Source organism: Protopterus annectens, chromosome 2.part1 (genome assembly GCF_019279795.1).
Source record: "Protopterus annectens isolate FY-2018-M chromosome 2.part1, PAN1.0, whole genome shotgun sequence".
Lineage (NCBI taxonomy): Eukaryota > Metazoa > Chordata > Ceratodontiformes > Protopteridae > Protopterus > Protopterus annectens.
In genome coordinates, this window is record NC_056729.1 from 1,503,151,712 (window position 1) to 1,503,173,593 (window position 21,882).

The window sequence follows — 21,882 nt, forward strand, 5'->3', positions numbered from 1 at the left end:
GGCCAAACATAGGCAGCTGGACCCTTTTACAGCTCCCATTCCAACAGTTCTTGAATTTCTGTCCCAAATTTTTCACCAAGGGGCCAGTGCTTCTACTGTTAAGGTTCAGATGGCTGCGATTTCTCATTTCCACATCAGGGACAACCTTGGTACCTTAGCTTCCGCTAAGATATGCAAGACCTTTTTGAAAGGCACTTTCCTGTTAAGACCTCCAGTCAAGAATGTGGTTCCCCCATGGGACTTAACCTTAGTTCTTCAGGCACTAACTGGTCCACCCTTTGAACCTGCAGCTTCCATCGATTTAAAATTCTTATCTTGGAAAACTGCCTTCCTGGTTGCAATTACTTCAGCTAGAAGGGTATCTGAACTTCAGGCCCTTTGCACAAAACCCCCGTACCTGGTTTTCCATAAGGACAGAGTTTCTCTCAGGACTAATCCTTCGTTCTTGCCTAAGGTAGCCTCCAAAACCAATATCAATCAAACCATCAATTTGCCTGTTTTCTTCCCCAACTTTCAGAACAAAGGAGAATACAGACTGCACTTGTTGGATGTGCATAGACAATTGCGATTTTACTTGCACAGGACAGTTGTTTCTCGCAAATTTTCGTGTCCTTCGCTAAGCAGCCCTTAGGCAAGCCTATTACGAAAGTCACCTTAGCTAGATGGATATCCCACTGCATCTCACACGTGTATACAGCTTCCAGTCGGCCAGAACCCTTGAGGGTTCATGCTCACTTTACCCGTTCTATGGCTACCTCTGTGGCTTTTTGGTCGAGGGTTCCCTTAGATGACATCTGCTCAGCAGCTACTTGGGCCTCATCTCATACCTTCATTTCTCATTACAAGCTGGATCTGATATCCAGAGGTAGGGCAGCCTTTGGCTCCGCAGTGCTCTGGAATATCCTTCCTTGAGGACCTCCCAGGTTTTGGTAGCTGGGGACTCTGTCCCACAGATTGCTGATCAAATGAAGTTAACTACTTCAGGTAAAGAAGTTATGTACTCACCATAACGTTCCATCTGAGTAGGTAACTTCATTTGTCAGCAACCGACCCCCCACTCCTTCCCCCTAGCCTGTTTCGTGGTCATTTTCATGACGGAATGTTTTTCCTTCTGTCACACATCAGGTTAGAGTTTCTCTTTCGAGTATGTTTGACTGTTGTTGGTAGATAATATGGCAAACTCAATCTGAGGACTGGAGGGAGGTAGCAGGGTATTATGGGTTAGGGGGAGGAGCTGAGAGCTTGGATCTTTAGCTTGGAAAGCTGCCGGCTCGTATCCGAGGTCGGATCCGATACCCACAGGTTGCTGACAAATGAAGTTACCTACTCAGATGGAATGTTATGATGAGTAAATAACTTCTTTTTCTATTCATAGTAGCAGATATACTAGTTAGTAAATAGTACTTTTTCTGTGTTTTTACCCCTTTCCGCAGTATTCTGTCTTGCCTTCGGCCTTTTGGCCTTAGGATTAGTAATTAGTCAGTGATCCCCTTTGGGACTGTCATTTTGGATCTCTATTTACTGTAGTTATTAGTTGTTAGTGCCCCTTTTTGGGCTGTGTGTATGTTTGTGTGAGTTACTTAGTTTAAAACAGCTTTTAGTTAATTAGTGTGCTTGAGTTGTGTAATGTCTGAAGATAAGGACAAGCATCCAAAGTCTGGGTTTAAAAAGTGCCCACACTACAGACAGAAAATGTCAGTCACAGATGCCCATGTGCAGTGTGTTTACTGCTTGGGTGAGGTACATCTGCAAGAGTCTTGCAGCATATGTTATTCCTTTTCCACAAGAGTGTTAGCTGAAAGGAAGAGGAAATTGATAGAGGTATCATTAAGCATCCCTTTTCTGAGGCATTGTCTGACCAGGATGGAGCCAGTAAATCATCCAAATCTTCTAAGTATTCCACTGATTCTAGATCCAAGAAAGGAAAGAGGTCAGAAATTGTGCTGACTTCGGCTCCACTGCCCTCGGAGCCGACAGTCTACTCTTTTTGGAACTGGGACACAGCCTTGGAACCGGTTACCGAAAAACCTCCTTCTGTGTTGCTCCATCTGTCCATTCTTCCAGGTCCTCTGTCCGCTTATCTGATCTGGATATGGACCAGCTGGTTCAGAAACTCTTGAAGGCACCAGGCCTAGTTAAATTGCTGTTGGCTCAGACACAACTGTCGGAGCTAAAGACCACTACCCTTGAATTGTCTGCTCCTCCTCCAAGCCATGTCGGACCTTCGGAGCCAGACTGACCTGATGATCGTGAATCCCTTGGAGCCGACACCTGCTCCAGTGTCGTCGGCTCCATCTGCTCGGACGTTCTTGGCACTGACCGGGGACTGTAGGAGCCGACACTCTCCGGTCGGGTCCAGGCAGGATAGCCGCACTGACTTGTCTGTGCCAACTCTTCCTCTCAGGGCCTCTGCTTGGGTGAGCTCGGCTCCTACCTCGGGCTTGGAGCCCATGGCTTCGGTGCGGGAGGAGATCGTGGCTCCATCGGAGCAATCGACTCCTTCTCATCGAAGCCGAGGTGCTTTCGATGCCATGAGGCGAGTGTCTCCCAAGACTTCCTCATCTCAAGGTCTGGCCTCTTCTTCCCCTAAAGTGCCTCTGTCTGTTTCTGTTTCCTCTGGTCCTCCCAAGCGTAGAGACCCAGAGCCTCAGGTAGCCCCACAGGGCGCTCCCTGCTCTTCTGAGACCTCTCCAGAAGTTCCCACTGAAGAGCTTCCCCGGAAGAGATTATGCAAGAGGAGGCATTTGGACTCCCCCCAGGAATCTATCACATCGGACACTGACCTGGATGAATCAGAAGGGTCCCCCAGATCCCCCTCTGAGGACATCTCCTTTGCGGAGATTCTTGAAATCCTTAGGCAGCGGGGTGAGTGGCAGTCCAAGAGCCCTACTGAGGATGAGTCAGTTCTCCTGAAGGCGTTTGGGTCCCAACCTTCCACCCTCTTGGGTATCTCTGCCCTTCGATGAGCTTATGGATCTGGTCTCTCGTAGGGCATGGGAGTCTCCAGAATCTATGGAACCTGTACCTCGGCGGCCTAATAAGTTTATTTCAGCCCCTGTGGATATGGCCTTTTTGACCAAGGGAGTCCATGTTGATGCCATGGTGGTGGCGGCGGCAACCACCAAAAAGGAAATGTCTGAGACTTCCTCATCTATCCATCCTCCTAATAGAGAATCTAGGATCATGGATAGATATGGGAAATGCATGTTCAGTTCAGTGACTTTCTCACTCAGATCACTGAACCACTTGACACATTTTACCAGACTGCAAAGAGATCTCCTTAAGGAGTTGGGAGATACTCTACAGGGTGCTGTAGCTTCGAGTGTATCCGATAAGATTGCCACTCAGCTCTCTACCCTCAATTCGATAGTCAACTCGTCCATGCATCTCGTATCCTACTCAGCTGATGGTTTGAGCAGAGCCCGCAGGTGCAGGAATCGCTCTCCGTAGGCATGCCTGGATGCGACTCTGTTCCTTCGCGGAATCCTTCAAGTCTTCCTTTAATAATACCCCATTTGACGGCTCATCCTTGTTTGGGCCAAAGGGGAAGGAGACTTTAGCGAGGTGTGAGCAAGAAGGAAAGACTCTGCTGTCAGGGTCCGTTTTTCCACCCCCACTCGACCCTTTCCCAAAGGTCAGAGGGGGAGGAAAGATGTGGTTCCAGAAAGCCCAAGGAGTCTTTCAAGACACATGTGGAGAGTCCCCCTCCAGAGGCAGAGGAGGGGGTTTCAATGGAAGACGCCGCCCTCGCAGCAGAGGGGGTCCGCAACACCAGGGTGACAGAGATCACTTCTCTGGTCAATCCTACCAGCGCTCCTGAAGGGAAGCCCGCCTGTCCTACTCTGGAGGCAGTCAGGGGTCGCTTATCTTTGTACCCCAAAGCCTGGCTGAATATAACAAACGACAGTTGGGTACTTAGTATCATTTCCAGAGGGTATTTCATACCATTCTCCACCCAGCCTCTTCCCGTCAAAAAAATCCCGGACGTTCCACCCAGTCACATGGGACAAGCAGCAATAGAGGTATGCCGATTGCTAGAAAAAAGAGTCATCCAGCCAATCCCAGCAGACCAGACAGGATTCGGAACTCACTTTGGTTCCAGAGAAAACGGGACTGGAGACCCATTTTGGATCTCAGCAGACTCAACCAATTTGTGAGAAAAGAGAAGTTCCGAATGGTCCTGCTTCAGTCCATACTCCCCTTGTTGGGGAAGGACAATTGGATATGCTCGATCGAGCTCAAGGATGCGTACTACCACATAAAAATGGCCAGACCATCCAGAGATCACCTACGATGTTCTTCGTGTTTCACTGTTGCAGTCATTACGTTTGGGTAATCTGCTGGCAGATTGCCCTCAGTCGGCCTGAATAACAAAGTCGTGGGTCCTGCGTCGGTTGCTGTCTCCTCTTCCATGACGTCAGGTCGTCAGGGGTAGAAAACATGCAGCTGACGCCATTTTATTCAGTCTTTCTTGCTGCGCGTTGCCCGAAGCAAAAGCAGTTTGCAAGTGCCGGTCGGCCGACTCCTGAAATTTTCGCATTCGAGTTTCAGAACCAAAGTCTTCAACTAAAGTTAAGTACCCCGTTGGGGAAACTTTTTCTTGCTCCTTACCGATGTCAGTAAAAGTTAATAATTGCATTACTTGTGGGAAGCAAATACCTGATAAGGATTTTTATTTGTACTGTATTCCTTGCCTAGGCCCAGATCATAATGTGCCTTGCTGTCGGTTTTGTGCTAGATTTAACCAACGCACTATTAAGTGTCGGTATATTTTTGCTTCAAAATATTTTGGATCCAGATTTAATTACCCTGAAATGTTGTCGGTTAGCAATCTAACTACCGGAGTTAAAAAAAAAAAAAAAATGCAAAGAAAAAGACAAAGACAGACCTTCGAGGTCCAAAACGGACGAAGCTTCTCCTAAACCAGTCACCGGTACTCAGTGAGGTGCTTTCGCAGCCCCTGATACCCGCTACTTTTCAGTCGCAGGCCTCTACCGAGACCCATGCGGAGTCCGGTATGCCGCGAGATTCTCAGAGTATTAAACCCGCAGATGTCTCTCTCTTGGATGGGTCCGGAGCTGCTGAGCAGGCACCGCCTTCTGAGGGTGTTTTCAGGCCTCAACATTTTTATATAAAACCGACGCCAGCTTCAAAAACAAGATCAAAAACATTTTCTAAGTCTAAAAAACCGACGCATGAGCCACATGCTCAGGCCCCTATGCCTAAAAAACAGATGATCAAAATGGCTGAGGACTTAATTACTTTGATCAGGGGTTCCCAACCCCCCTGCTAAGAGGCCTAGGCAAGACATCTGGGAGGGTGGCCTAATGGTTAAGGTGTTTGCCTTACAAACACAAGGTGCAGGGTTTGAGTCTCACAAGGGACAATTGGCTAGGCTTACAGTGGCTCGCAAGGGCAGTTAGCTTAGTACTAACCTATGTACACCAAGCACTCATCTTTCATTTAAAGTGGATTGTTGAGAGAGAGCCTTACAAGACTCTCTGCAAATATATAGAGCTGAGTATATTTTTTTGTATTATTCTGTATTATAGAGCTAAATTGTTACTTAGATATCTGTTGTCTTACTGCAAATATACAGATATCAGTATATATATATATATATATATATATATATTTTTGGTTATAATTTGCACTGTGATTCCTCATATCTATCTCTGTTGATACTGTCTCCCCCCCCCCCTCCCTGTTGTTGGTTGTAGTTTAAATCTGGTGGCTTTTGCAGTGCCCGCCCCACTGTAGATTTGATCTCGGACACTCCCCCAGTCCCATCTCTTTACCGCATTCTACCTAATGAACCCTTTCTGCACTTGCTTTTAGTCCTTTTTAATTTAATTACATTTTTTTCAAACTGTGTGTGGACTAATATTGCTACATACTCGTGTGCCAGCTTGCACTGCATGTGAATTGTTTTTACTACTGTTTTTGCTACTTTTCTGGAAAAAAAAAAATGTTTCTGCTTTTACTGTATTTGTGTTTCTTCCTACTTTATTTTGCTTTTGCGTCATCTTAAAAGTACTCAGTTGTATTTATTACTGCTTGGTGTAACTCATTCCAAGCCTTTTAGTTTAAGCACTTGGGCTTCAGACCAATTGTTTTACATTAGGAAGGTTTGTGGTCTGCACTGTAGTGGCAGAACAGGTAGCTTACATCCTTCTAAGTTGGGAACTGCTGATTGAGGGCTCAGTGTCTGTTATTCTAAAAGTGTATTAATTCTGGTTTAAGCACTTGGGTTTCAGGCCAGTTATTTTACATTAAAAGGGTTCATGGTCTGCACTCTTGTGGGAGGAGAGGCTGGACTCTGCCCTTCTGAGCTGGGAATTTCTGGTTAAAGGCTTATAGTGCCTGCATATTTGAACTGCTTCTTACTGAAATTGGTACACCTTGTTTGCTGTAGCGTAGACTAGATCCAGGCCTGCTGAATCTAGCTTTGTTTGTATAACTTGAGCACTAATCCAGGCATTCTTTAAAGTATTCAGTTGTATTTACTACTGCTTGGTAGTAACTTGATTACAGTGTAGCTATCATTCTAAGTCTTTTGGATTAAGCACTTGGGCTTCAGACCAGTTGTTTTACATTAGGAAGGTTTGTGGCCTGCACTGTGGTGGCAGGACAGGTAGCTTACATCCTTCTAAGTTGGGAACTGCTGATTGAGGGCTCAGTGTCTGTTATTCTAAAAGTGTATTAGTTCTGGTTTAAGCACTTGGGCTTCAGGCCAGTTATTTTACATTAAGAAGGTTCGTGGTCTGCACTATTGTGGGAGGAGAGGCTGGACTCTGCCCTTCTGAGCTGGGAATTTCTGGTTAAAGGCTTATAGTGCCTGCATATTTCAACTGTTACTTACTGAAATTGGTACACCTTGTTTGCTGTAGCATAGACTAGATCCAGGCCTGCTGAATCTAGCTTTGTTTGTATGCTTATTGTTTGTTTGCTTGTTATATCCCAGAAACGCTAATACCACCTAAAATGCGGCTTTTCAGCGCTTATGTGGATCCCTAGTGATATCTGCATTGCTTACTGTACTTATTTCCTTGTTTCACTTAAAAGAAAGTTACTGTTTGTCGTTTTTGCATTTAAGTTACCTGGCACTTGCTCACTAAAGCAATTATATAAGTCAGCACTAAAAAATTAAAAGCACTACACCCTCACAAACTCCCCTTGAGTACCTTGTTCCCCATTGGCCCTTTTTTTCAATTATAAAGGAATTCCCAATACTATTCTAGCATGTCCAAAGGTCAGTTGTCAATCTCCTCTCCGGTCCAGCTGGTGAATCTGGGAATCTTGAGGCAGTGTTACAACTGCCTCATGTACACAGACAACCCTCTCCTCCTCCCAACAAATTCCAACACATGAGAGATGCATCCATATAGCCAAACTGGAGGCTAAGCTCTCTCAACTCAGTACTGGCGTAACCAGTCAGAAGGAGAAGGAAACCACACTCACTACAATTCCAGTCTCACATAAACCTACCACGACAGCAAACCAAACACATAAACACACAAAAACATACTCAAGAGGCTCTAAATAAAAATCTGCCTAAGCAGCAGAGACCTCCAAAGCAGACACCCAAGCAACCGCTACCCCAAAACAAAACACGTGCAACACATAGCTCACAAAGCCAGTGTGCCGAACAGTCACAGCCCTTAAGGCTAAACAACACACCTGATACACTTGTAATAGGTGACTCTATCGTCAGGCACACTGACGTCCCGCTCACCAGGCTGAACAAGGAGAAGGTCACGGTGAGCTGCCTGTCGGGCGCTAGGATCCGCCACATAACACAAGCACTCAGGTCGCTCCAAGGCAAGTACAAGTATGACTCCGTCATTGTCAATGCTGGTGTGAATGACCTGAGACATACCTCCCTGGACTACATGAAAAGAGACATAGAGGAGCTCTCTCTGACCATGTGGCCCAGGCCGGTATGACCCTGACCTTGAGTAGCATCTTACCCTCACCAAGAATGATGCCACAATATGAAGACAAGATGATCAATTTCAACAATTGGCTTAAGTACTGGTGTCATTCAAAGGGGATCCAATGCCTGTCAGCTTGGGATGATATGCTCAACAAGCCACGATGCTTCGCTAGGGACGGCTTGCACCTATCACCCCTGGGCTTTTGGATATTGGCAAAGGCTCTTGCTACCCCCATAGTGCCTTTTTTAGGCAAGGCTCAAAAGACAAACCCACCTCCATAGGTATCACAAGGGATAAGAAACTAAGAGTAATGCTACTCAACACCAGAAGTCTAAACCTCAAGATGCACATACTCGAAACTCTCCTTAGCATGGAGAACATCGATATCTCTGCAGTAACAGAAACCTGGTTCAAGGCTCCCGAGAGCACCCCAGCACTACCAGGTTATACCTCATACCATGCTTTTCGGCCCCAAAACTTGGACCGAACCACAAAAGGAGGGGGAGTATCAATATTCGTCAAAGATACCCACACCTCCAGGTTGGTGGCACAGCACGAAGCATCAGAGACTATCCATGTGCAACTAACAGTGGGTAAAACTGCCTTCCAGTTTATAGCCTGCTACAGACCACCCTCCCAAACCCAGGAACCCCACTCGGCCTTCCTGAGAACACTGGAAGATATGAAGGTCTCTCCAAACACCATTATATTGGGCGACTTCAACTACCCAGACATAGACTGGGAGCATTACTCTAGCTCCAACACCCTAGCCCAAAGGTTCCTAGAATTTATAAACTCAAATGCTATGGAACAACTTGTTACCACTCCCACAAGAGGGGAAAACATACTGGACCTGATCATCACCAACATGGGGACTATATGCTCCAGACCAGAAGTGTATCCCTCACTGGTAAGATCAGACCATAAACTAATCTCACTGGATATTCACATCCCGACCCCACCTCCTGCCCAGAAAACCACAGTGAAAAACTTCTCTAAAGCAAATTTCACACTCCTCAAAACCGAGGTGGAATCCTTCAAAGCCCCCGGGCCTGTGGAAAATCTGCCCAGACCGCAGAATCCTTTATAAATGCATTCTATGAACACCTTCAGGAATGCATGGATCATGCAATCCCAAATAAAACCAAGACCCAATCCTCCAAATGCAGACATCCTGTCTGGTGGACCCCAGCCATAAACAAACTATACAATAGAAGGAGGAAGCTACTAAATGATAGAGCAAAATCCCAAAAAGGGCAGGCATCTCTGATCAGTATTAGCAAAAAACTACGGGCACTCATAAAATCATCTAAGGCCAGCTTCGAGAGAAAAATTGCACAGGACACTATGGATAATCACAAGGCTTTCTTTAGTTATGTTAGGAACCTGGGTGGGAATTCCCAGATATGCTTAGAATTAGTCCAAAATGACAAAAAATACACCGAACCCACAGACATTGCCAACATCCTAGCTGACAGGTTCAGCGCAAACTCCCCCCCCCCCACTCTCCACCAAAAGGGCAAATATCTATCCCAGCAGAGTGCTGCCTCCCTGACATCTCAGATGCTCAGGTAAGAGCCGCCCTCTCCAAAGCAAAAAACACAGCATCAATGGGACCAGACGGTGTCCCGGCTGCCCTACATGAACTCCAAGAAGAGCTAAACCCAAACATAAAACTACTGTTCAATCTCAGCCTTACTACAGGATATGTACCCAAAGAGTGTCGTACAGCAACAGTGGTCCCTCTCCACAAAGGTGGTGCCTCAACGGATCCTAGAAGCTATCGCCCCATAAGCCTGACTAGCTTGATCTGCAAAGCTATGGAAAGGATCATCATGGACCTCATAAATAAAGATAATGGGGACCTACAGACACTGGATCCTACCCAGTTCGGCTTTGTTAAGGGCAGATCCTGCCTCTTAAACCTGGTTGATTTCTTTGAAACAGTCACCAAGGCCATTGATGAGGGGAAGGCGGTCCACACAGCCTACCTGGACCTCGCAAAAGCCTTCGATACAATACCCCACTCGGGCATTATAGATAAGCACACCAGCTTAAATATAAATCCTTATGTCACTAGATGGGTTACAAACTGGCTCAAGGACAGAACCCACATGGTTAGAATTGCTGGAGCCATGTCAGACTCCAAACCAGTTACAAGTGGCGTCCCACAAGGCTCAGTCCCTCTCTTGTTCGGTATATATTTCTCGGAGGTACAGGCCAACACGGAAGGACTGTGACTGCAAACTGGGCGCCATAATCTACTCTCCAGCTGACAAGCATCCTCCAAAAGGGCCTCATAGAAACAGACAACTGGTGCCAGAGCCATGGCCTCAAGCTAAACTCCAAAAAGTGTATAGTCATCCCCTTTGGCAAAAACAAAGTGCCCACAAATTACCACATAGGTGGTAATCCTTTAAGTACAGAACAAGTAATTAGGGACCTGGGGACCCAAGTTGATAGCAGTCTCTCATTTGACAACCACGTGGCCAAAGTGGTTAGAAAAACATTTTATATAGCCCACCTAATCATGAAGGGATTCACATCTAGATCAGGGGAGGTCATTGTGCCTCTTTACTCATCCCTCAACAGGCCCATAATTGAGTACATGCCCCTTTTGGGATGTACCTTACCAGACACCTGCAGCAACTGGAAAGACCCCAAAAGTACCTCACCAAGAGGATCAAAGGGCTCAAACAGATGCCATATGCTGCCCGGTTAAAGAAACTCCAGCTCTACTCAGTGGCATACCGCCTGTTCAGGGGCGATCTGTGCCTGACGTATAAAGCCATGTCCAACCCGGAATTAATGGACATGCTGCACCTCAGAAAATCCAAATCCCATCGAGCTACGCGCTCGAGAGACGTGAACCTCAGCACTGAAATAAATAGGACATGCTGGAGGGACAGATTCATAACCCAGAGGCTCCCTTCACTCTGGAATAAAATCCCAGTCCAGGTTAGGCAGAGTCCCTCATTGACTCTCTTCAAGAGGAATCTTGATGAGTGGATGGGAGATCTTAGGTTTAACCCGGGTATCACTTCTGTGTCACTGTTAGAGGCACAGTATACTAACCTCGAAAAAGGGCATAGCAAAATTAATTTAAAATGGGTGGCGAAAGCCAAACACATTCTGGCTAGGCTTATAAATGCCCTAGGGCAGATAGCCTAGCATGAACCAATGAACCTATGACACTGATTATGCATCTTCAGATCAGGTTTCCATTTCTTCTGATTTGGAATTTTCTATACCACCCTATGAGGATTCAGATGCAGAAGAATCCATCCCATCTGCATCTCCTCCTGAGGATTATTCTTTTGGAGAAACCTTGCATACTTTAAGGGAACATTTTCATTGGGAGAGACAGGATTTCTCTGAATCAAAAAAGAGGCTTAGGGATTTCCTTCTTCCCCTTTGGCTATACCTCCTGTATTAGACATTGTTGATGATGTGTTTTCGGAATCAAGCATGGCTCCTGATTCCCTACCTCTGGCTCCTAGTAAGCCAGACAGATATTACAGGGTTCCTGACTCCCACAAATTTCTATTCAAAAATCCTGCTGCTGATCCTGAAACTATCTCACAGGGTCCCAAAGGTGTAAAGGCCTCTACAGCCAAAAATCCTACCCCCTCTGATAGAGATTCCAGGGCGCTAGATAGATGGGGAAAGAAGGTTTATACATCTGCAACATTGGCAATTAGGGCCTTAAACTGTCAATTTCATATGCTTAAATATCAACAGCATGTTATGGGCTTATTGAAACAAAAAAAATGTTGATTTGTGATTGTGTGGAAAATAGAGAATTACAGGTATTACTGCATGCAGCAGAACAGGTTGGAAAGCATACTTTACAATGTGGTTTTGATTCCTTGGAAGCCTCTTGCAGGGCCGCAGTTACTGGATCTGTGATTAGAAGGTATGCCTGGCTCAAGGAGCAAAATCTGCCTGATCATGTTAAAGCTAAACTGTTGGATGCCCCTTTACAGCATGACACTCTGGTAATAAGGCAGAAGAGGTTTTAAAGAAAACAAAAGACAACGCTAAATCTATGCAAACTGTAAAGGATTTCTTACAAGTGCAGCCACACAGATTCAGTAGGCACTGGCCTACTAAAAATTGGTCCTTTCCTGTGTCCAACAGAGCCTCTCAAGGCAAATCCAGGCACTCCAAAGGCTCTAGATACCAATCACAGGGTTCTTACAGGTCAAAGCAATGGGGTGCCTCCACCTCCAAATCTGGAGAAAACAAAGCACAGCCCTACAGTAAGCAGTCTCAATGACTTCCCTGTACCATCACCAAGCACTTATCTTTTGGCAGCCCCCTTGGGGAGAAAGTTAGCACTTCATGCTCAAAATTGGCAGTTAATTACCCAGGACAAGTGGGTATTAAACATAGTATCCCAGGGGTACAGATTTCATTTCCATACTTTGCCAATTCCAAACGGTTGGCCAGATCTGTTACAAAATCAATGGGCAGAGGCTCAGAAACAAATTACGTCCCTCATGGATATGGGGGCTATTCAACCAGTTCCAGAACAGGAAAAAGGACAAAGTTTTTATTCAAGACTGTTTCCAGAAAAGACAATGCCTGGTGTCCAGTACTGGACTTACAGATTTTGAACACATTGGACATTCCAAAATTCAAAATGCTGACTTTACAACAGCATTGCCTATGCTGGGCAGGAACGCTTGGTTAGTGACTCTAGACTTGAAAGAGGCATACCTGCATATCCCAATAAGGGAATTGTGCATTAGATACCTCCACTTCAAGGCAGGTTTTATGCATTACCAATTCTCTGCACTACCCTTTGGCTTATCTACTGTGCCCAGGGTCTTTACAAACTGCCTGGCACCAGTAATTGCATTTTGTGGACAAAGACGCATACAAATTTATCCTTACCTGGATGACTGTCTCATTCAAGCAGAAAACAAGGACATTCTTCTTCATCATCTGGCATTTGTAAAAAGGCTCCTAACATGCCTAGGGTACACAGTAAATGAAAAGAAATCACAACTGGTATCCTATCTAAAAATTACATTCCTGGGTGCAAGCTTGAATACAACTGCCCAGATGGCTTACCTTACGCCAGACAAACAAAGGCAACTGACAATATACTTCAAACAGATGGCAACCAAAACCCAGTTATCTGCAAGCTTTGAGGTTCATGGCATCCTGCATTCGACTAATTCAATATGCAAGACTGCATATGAGGAAACTTTAATGGTACCTAAAAAGTTTATGGAGTCAACATTGTCACAGTCTGGAAACAATGATTCCTCTCATTCCCTGCCTACAACAGGAGTTTCTTTGGTGGGCAGAGACATGTCACCAAAACAAGGGACTGTCATTCACTCTACCCCCTGCCACCCAAACCCTAACTACAGACACATTAGACTATGCTTGGGGGGCCCACCTGGCGGGGAGATGCATTCAGGGCATATGGAGTCCAAAACAAATGCATCTGCATATCAACCAGAAAGAGATGCTAGCTGTTCAGAATGCCCTGACAGTCTTCAAGGACTTAATTAATCGAGGACTACTGATAAAGACAGACAACACTATGGTTATGTGGTACATAAACAAGCGGGGGGGTACACATTCCTACCCCCTTTGCAGACTAGCCATGGCATTGTGGAACACAGCCTTGACTTACCAAGTACATCTTCAAGCTCAATTCCTGCCAGGAAAACAAAATACTCTGGCAGACAACCTAAGCAGAAATCTTATGGACCTGCACGAGTGGAAACTGGATCCACAAATCTTCAGCATGGTAACACAGAAATGGGAGAGCCCAGACATAGATCTATTTGCCTCTCCCCAAAATTATCAACTGGACAAATTCGGCACAAGGACTTATCACAGACCAGCATGGAAGGTGGATGCCCTATCCTTCAGTTGGAAAAACCTATCAGTCTATGCCTTTCCCCTTATGCCTCTTCTCTCCAAGGTCTTACTAAAGGTCAGACAGGAAAAACCAAAAATGATCCAAATTGCTCCGGACTGGCCTCGCCAGCTCTGGTACCCAATTCTAAGGAGTATGTCTCAACTCCCTCCTTGGTACTTGCCTCAAATACCTCATCTACTGTCTCAGCAGAACAATCAAATTCTGCACACTCTGCTCCAAACTCACTCTGAACCTTGCAGCATGGCTGATCATGTAATTATTCAAACACCTCTCAGTAAATCTGTAATGGATGTCATTTTGGAAGCCAGAAGGCCTAGTACTAGAAAATCTTATGCTGATAAATGGAAGAGATTCTGTGCTTGGAACCAAGCACAAGGAACGGACACAGCAAAACCAAATATCCCTCAGATTTTACAATACTTGACTGAGATGCTTGACAAGGGCCTATCTTTTTCTTCAATAAAAATCCATGCCTCTGCCATCTCGGCTCATTACAACACGGAGCCTCCCATTTTTTCTCATCCTCTGCTAAAACAGTATCTTAGAGGGGCCAAAGTTTTAAGGCCTCCCAGAAGATCACCAACTCCTGCATGGGACCTCAATTTTGTGCTGGAAAAACTCACCCTGCCTCCTTTTGAACCAGCAGCTACTGCGGATATAAAATTATCTTGGAAAACCTCTTTCCTTTTGGCAATCACTTCAGCAAGAAGGGTTTCAGAACTACAGGCCCTCATGGCTGCGGAGCCTTTTATTACATTTTACCTGGACAGGGTGTCCCTCAGGACCAATCCTTCCTTTATGCCTAAGGTGGTATCCAGTGTGGCTCTTAACCAAACTATTCACTTGCCAACATTTTACCCAAATCCACAGAACAAGGGGGAGCAGATTCTGCATTCATTGGACGTACACAGACAACTAAGATTCTACTTAAACAGGACCAAATCTTTAAGAAAGTCTGAGCAACTATTGGCGGCATTTGCTTCAGGATCAGAGGGGAAGGCTATATCAAAGCAGACTATTTCTAAGTGGATAAGCCACTGCATTCGTTTCTGCTACTTGCATCATGGTAAACCTGTGCCCAAGGGAATCGGGTCACTTTCCACCAGGGCTGCCTCTACATCAGTAGCCTTTCTCAGAGGAGTTCCAACCAAAGGCATTCTAGAAGCTGCTATTTGGAGCTCTGTTCATACCTTCACAAAGCATTATCATTTGCCTCTCTTCTCTAAATCCAGGGCAGGCTTTGCCACTGCAGTTCTGCAGGGCCTTATAGCCGCTCCTAATGCTATTTAGTTCCATCCTCTCATCCATAGCTTTGGGATTCTACCCAAATGTAATGACTGTAACAGTGAAATACGAAGAACATAGTACAGTTGTGTACACTTACCATAAATGTAGATGTTCGAGTGTATTCACTGTTACAGTCCGGGTTACCCACCCGCCATCCCCCTTTTCTATAACTTCTCTTTCCTTCACTATATTCTAAAGCCTTTGTGGTGTATTTCCTTTTTAGATGAAGGTAAAGTTTATGTTGCTAAAAGTGCATTTACATATATTGCTGTTTATATTTATATATATATATATATATATATATGATTTTTTTTTTTTTTTTTTTTTTTGCTCCCCATTTTGGGGGGCACCTGACATCTGGGGCAAGAAAAATGGAATAAAATGGCGTCGGCTGAATGTTTTATACCCCCTGACGACCTGACGTCATGGAAGAGGAGACAGGAACCGACGCAGGACCCAAGACTTTGTTATTCAGGCCGACTGAGGGCAACCTGCCAGCAGATTACCCAAATGTAATGACTGCAACATTGAATACACTCGAACGTCTACATTTATGGTAAGTGTACACAACTGTACTTTTCCGGCTGGGAGCCAATCATTATCAATTCCGAGCTCTGCCCTTTGGTCTCACTACAGCCCCCAGAGTGTTCACCAAGTGCATGGCAGTAGTCACGGCTCACCTGAGGCGTCTAGGATTCCAGGTGTTTCCGTATCTAGACGATTGGCTCCTTACCTCCACCACTAGGCATCAACTTCTTCAAGCGAGAGAGGCTACTCTGACACTCTGCGATCAGCTAGGCATTACAATCAACTTCGAAAAGAATGCCTTGTTGCCATCGCTGCATATGGTGTTTATAGGGGCAGAACTAGACACGTCATCCACCACTCTTCACCTTCCGCCAGAAAGAATCTCTATTCTTTGCCAACACATCATGTCCCTAATATCAAAGAACAGAGTACCAGCAGCAGAGGTATTGAAAGTTCTAGGATTGATGGCGGCAGCTATTCTAGCAATCCCTTTAGCAAGGATGCATATGAGAAGCCTTCAATGGCTTCTATTCACGCAATGGTCTTACCAAGAACTTCCAATGAGTCACATGATCCTGTTAAATTCCTGCAAGAAGGATCTTCAGTGGTGGTTGACGTCTCTTCATGTCACAATAGGACGTCCTTTCATGCTTCCCCCTCCAGTTGCCACTGTGACCACGGACGCTTCCCTGATAGGGTGGGGGGGACTATTTCAGGGAAAGACTGCCCAAGGTACATGGACAGATCAAGAATCACATCTGCATATCAATGTCCTGGAGATGAGAGCAGGACTTCTAGCGTTGAAATACTTTCAGGACTCTCTTCCTCTAGGGACAATTGCAATGCAGACAGACAACATGTCAGTGGTCTGGTATCTGAACAAAGAAGGTGGGACCAAGTTTTATCCCCTTTGCCGAGAAGCCCTCGGAGTATGGCAGTGGGCACTGTCACCCCAGCGCTTTCTGTTGGCAATGCACATCCCGGGCAAATCCAAAATAATAGTGGACAGACTGAGCAGAGCAGTCTTGTTGCCCCCACGAATGGTCCCTCAAACAAGAGATTGCGGACAGGATCTTCCGCAAATGGGGCCAGCCTTCCTGCGACCTCTTTGCCAGTTACATCAACAACAAATGCAGAAGCTATTTTGCCCGAATTCCCATGCCAGGTCACTCCCCGAGGGATGCTGTTGTCCACGATTGGCCCCCGGGTCTCCTCTATGCATTTCCACCAATTCCCCTGATATCCAAATTCTTACAGAAAGCAAAGTCGCTGGGATGGACAATCATCCTCATAGCCCCTGGCAGATTTGGTTCCCGTTTCTTTATCATCATATTCTGGAGGATCCATGGATCCTGGACCCAGTTCCGGACTTGTTGACACATCCGTCAGGGGATCTTCACCTGTCATTGCAGACACTGAAGCTAACCGCTTGGCTGCTCCAGTTCCCCGCATTGTCAGGCTCTATAATCTTTCCCATGACACTAGTCAGATTTTGTTGGCTTCCCACAAACTTTCCACCAGAAATTGTATCGTAGTAAGTGGAAGAGATTTTCCATTTGGGCTTCTTCACACAACATTGACCCTTATCAAGCGCCATTGTCTTCTATCTTGCAATTCTTGACAGAAATCGTCAACAAAGGAGCAGCGGCAGTGACGGTACGAGTACAATTAGCTGATATATCTATTTTCCATCTAGGAATGGATGGTTTGAATATTATGGCTCACCAGATGTCTAAGGCTTTTCTAAAAGTTTCCTTTCACATAAGGCTTCCAATGAAGACACCTTATTCCCCCTGGAATTTGAATTTTATGTTATCTCATATCATTCTTCCTCCTTTTGAGCCTGCATCATCTTGTGAACTAAAATTCTTGTCATGGAAAACTATCTTCTTAGTAGCCATCACTTCAGCCCATAGAGTGTCAGAGCTCCATGGCCTTTCCATCAAGCCCCCTTACATGGTCTTCCATACTGGCAGAGTATCTCTCAGAACTAATCCATCCTTTCTGCCCAAAGTATGTTCTGAGGTTAACATTAATCAAGTCATTGAGTTGCCCGTTTTCTTCCCTAATCATACCAACAAATTGGAATATATGTTGCATAAACTTGATGTTCACAGACAACTTAGATTTTATTTGGACAGAACCAAAGACATTAGAAAATCAGATCAGCTCTTTGTGTCCTTTTCTGAGACGAGGAAAAGTAAACCAGTTGCTAAAACAACCCTAAGTGGCTGTCGGATTGCATCACCTGTACATATGCTTGTCATAAAATGCCATTATCTAGTAAGGTAAAGGCTCATTCAACCAGAGCAGATGTTCTTCATCTCACATTGTTGCAGTCCTTACACTTGGGTAGTCCGCTGTCCTCGGTCGGCCCGAATATCAAAGTATAAGGCTGACGTTGGTCAAGGCGCATTTGACTGACATCAGGACGTCAGGGTACAAATGCGCATGACCGACGTCATATCCTCAGTCTTTTTTGCCGCATGGTCCGATGCAGAAGCAGTATTGCAAGTGCCGGTTGGCGTTCTGAAATTTTTCGATTCCGGAGTTTCAGACCGAATCAAAGTTGGCTAAGTACCCCGTTGGGGAATATTTTGGTTTTTTCTTGCCTCAGTGGTTAAACGGATGTCAGAAAAAGTGAATAACTGCATTTCTTGTGGGAAACAGATACCGCATAGAGATTATCATACTTTGTGTATTCCTTGTTTAGGGCCTGAGCACGACATTGTTGGTTGTCGCTCTTGTGCTAGATTCAATAAGCGCACTATAAAGAGGAGATTAGATTGTGCCAGGTTAGTCTTGGAAGCGGTGCAATTATAAAATGCCGCCGGATGCTCCGGCCGCTTCTTCAAGAAGCGCAAGGACAAAGCAATTAAGCCTAGGCTAGAAGAACCGTCCGTACCGGACGCCGGTTCTTTAGAGGTGTCAGTGGAGCCGGTGGCTCCACCGGAGGTTTCTTTGGGATCCCAGGGAGAGACCTTGTTGTTGCAGGATGTGGCCTCTCAGGAGGCAGGTCAGGGTGATGGGGCTTCTCAGGTTACTATACTCCCTCCCTGCCTAGGGTGGTTAGGCCTTCTCCTTCTGTTTCCAAGGCTTCTCCTAGAGGCAGGCCAGGTTTAGCTTCAGCTGGTGTCACCCCAGTTCTTCTGGAACTGTGCCCAAGAAGCATATGCTTAAAATGGCAGAAGATTTGATTTCTTTAATTAGGGGTTCTTTGCCCCCTCCTGATAAGAGACCTAGGATGGAGCCTGAGCTAGGGAGTTTTGAGCAGGCTTCGGATGTTTCAGAGTCTTCGGCTGAAGACTTGCAGGAGTACTCTCCTTATTCTGATTCTGATGTGGATGATTCTACTCCTTCTGCTTCTCCTCCTGAGGATTTTTCTTTTTCAGAGACTCTTCATTCCATGAGGGAGCATTTTAAGTGGGAAGGTCAGGACTTCTCCGATTCCAGGAAAAGGCTTAGGGAATTTTTGTTTTTACCCCAGCATAGGCCTTTGGCTATACCTCCTGTTTTGGATGTAGTGGAAGATGTTTTTACAGAAGCTTCTCTTAATCCTGATTCTTTGCCTCCTGCTCCTGTTAAACCGGATAGGTATTACAGGGTGCCTGAAGTTCATAAGTATCTTTTTAAGAGTCCTAGGGCAGACCCAGAAACTGTTAGCCAGGGGCCTAAAGGTGTTAAGGCTTCTGTTGTCAAGAATCCGGTTCCTGCAGATAAAGAAGCCAGGGCCTTGGATAGATGGGGAAAGAAAGTTTATACCTCTTCTACTCTGGCTATGAGGGCTTTGAATTGCCAGTTTCACATGTTAAAATACCAAAACTATTTCCTTTCACAGTTGAAGTCTAAGGTTGATGCTCTGGCGGAAGGTATTGATTGTAAAGAGTTACAGGATTTGGTACATGTTTCTGAACAGGTGGGTAAGCATTCTTTGCAATGTGGTTTTGATGCTGTACAGGCCTCGTCTAGGGTGGCTGCCACTGGGTCAGTTCTTCGCAGGCACGCCTGGTTGAGGGATCAAAATTTATCTGACCATGTTAAAACAAGGATTTTAGATGCTCCTTTACAATCTGATGTGTTGTTTGGTTCTCCTGTTGAGGCAGTTTTAAAGAAAATGGAAGACAAGGCTAAGTCTATGCAGACTGTTAAAGATTTTTTGCAGGTTCAGCCTCCAAAGTTTAGTAGAAATTGGCCTTCTAAAGGGTGGACGATCCTTCTTATGATTCCCAGTCTAGGGGTAGATCTAGACGTGGTAGGGGCAGAGCTCAGGGCTCTTTCAGGCCTAGAACAGGGAGTTCTCCTGCACAGTCTTCTGGTGAGGGCAGGGGTCAGTCCTTTCGTAAACAGACCCAATGACCTACCTTTTCAGCTGCCAGAGCCTTCTCGTCTGGCAGCACCTTTGGGAGGAAGGTTGGCACTTTTCAAAGAAAATTGGAGTTTAATTACCCAAGACAAATGGGTATTGGATATCATACACCACGGTTACAGGTTTTATTTCCATACCTTGCCTCCTTTCAGAGGCATGCCAGACGTTCCTCCTCAGCAAAGAATAGAGGCTCGCAAGCAAATTTCTCTGTTACTTCAACTAGGGGCCATACAGCCGGTCCCTATGCCAGAAGTGGGCCTAGGATTTTATTCTCGCCTGTTCCTAGTACCAAAGAAGGGGAACACGTGGAGACCAATTTTGGATTTATCTATCCTCAACACTTATCTGGACATTCCCAAGTTCAAAATGTTGACGTTACAACAGCTTTTACCTCTGCTGGGCAAAGATCATTGGATGGTAACTTTGGATCTCAAGGAGGCTTACCTTCATGTTCCTATCAGACTAAGTTGCAGGAAGTATCTGCGTTTTCGAGCTGGGACTTCTCACTATCAGTTCTCTGCATTGCCCTTTGGCTTATCTACTGGACCCAGAGTGTTCACGAAAGTTCTGGCTCCAGTGATAGCTTTCTTCAGGCTAAAAGGAATACAGATCTATCCTTATTTGGACGACTGCCTGATTCTGGCTCAAGGAAGGGAAGAGCTTCTTCATCATTTGGAATATGTGATAGCAGTGCTAAGATGCCTGGGGTATTCTGTGAACGAAATAAAGTCCAGTCTAGTACCCTCTCAGGACATGTGCTTTCTGGGTGTAAGACTGAATACAGCATCCCAGATGGCCTGTTTAACCCCGGACAAACAAAAGAGTCTTTCCCTTTACTTCCATCAACTATCTCATCAGTCCGGGCTGACTGCAAGGACAGTCCTTCAAGCCTTAGGGTTCATGGCATCTTGTATTCTGGTGCTTCCCAATGCCAAACTGCATATGAGGAAGCTGCAATGGTATCTCAAAAATGTTTGGACACAGCACTGCCAGGAACTGGACACTGTCATTCCAATAATACCTTGCATTCAAAAGGAAATTTTGTGGTGGGCTCAGGAATGTCACCTAAACAAGGGACTCTCTGTGACCCGGCCAGAGGCGAGTCAGATTTTAACGACAGATGCCTCAGACAAAGCTTGGGGAGCTCATCTAAATGGAAAGTGGATACAAGACAAGTGGCCTGCCAGACTACAACATCTACATATCAATCTGAAGGAGATGTTAGCAGTCCAGTTTGCATTAATAGCTTTCAAGGATTTACTTCTTCCAGGGCAGGTGTTGATTCTAACAGACAACACAACTGTCATGTGGTACATCAACAAGCAAGGGGGAACACATTCTTATCCTCTATGCAGGCAAGCAATGATTTTGTGGGAGACTGCTCTCAGTTTACAGCTCAATCTTCAGGCAAGGTTTCTGCCAGGAGCACAGAACTCCTTAGCAGATGTGTTGAGCAGACGGATTATGGATCCCCACGAGTGGAAATTGGATCCTCATGTATTTCAGAAATTGACAGTGTCCTGGGGAACTCCAGACATAGATCTGTTCGCTTCTCCACTAAACCATCAGCTGCCAAAGTTTTGCACAAAAAGGTTTCATCCCACAGCTTGGAAAGTGGATGCTCTTTCTTTCAATTGGAGCAATCTTCATGTGTATGCCTTTCCACCTCTGCCTCTCCTCTCAAAGGTACTTCTAAAGGTCAGACAGGACAAGCCAAGGATGATTTTAATAGCTCCAGATTGGCCTCGACAGCACTGGTACCCATTACTGAGAAGTCTGGTACGGAAGCCTCCATGGCCTTTGCCTTCGATTCCACACCTGTTGTCACAGGAGGACAGCCATTTCCTCAATGTCAAACT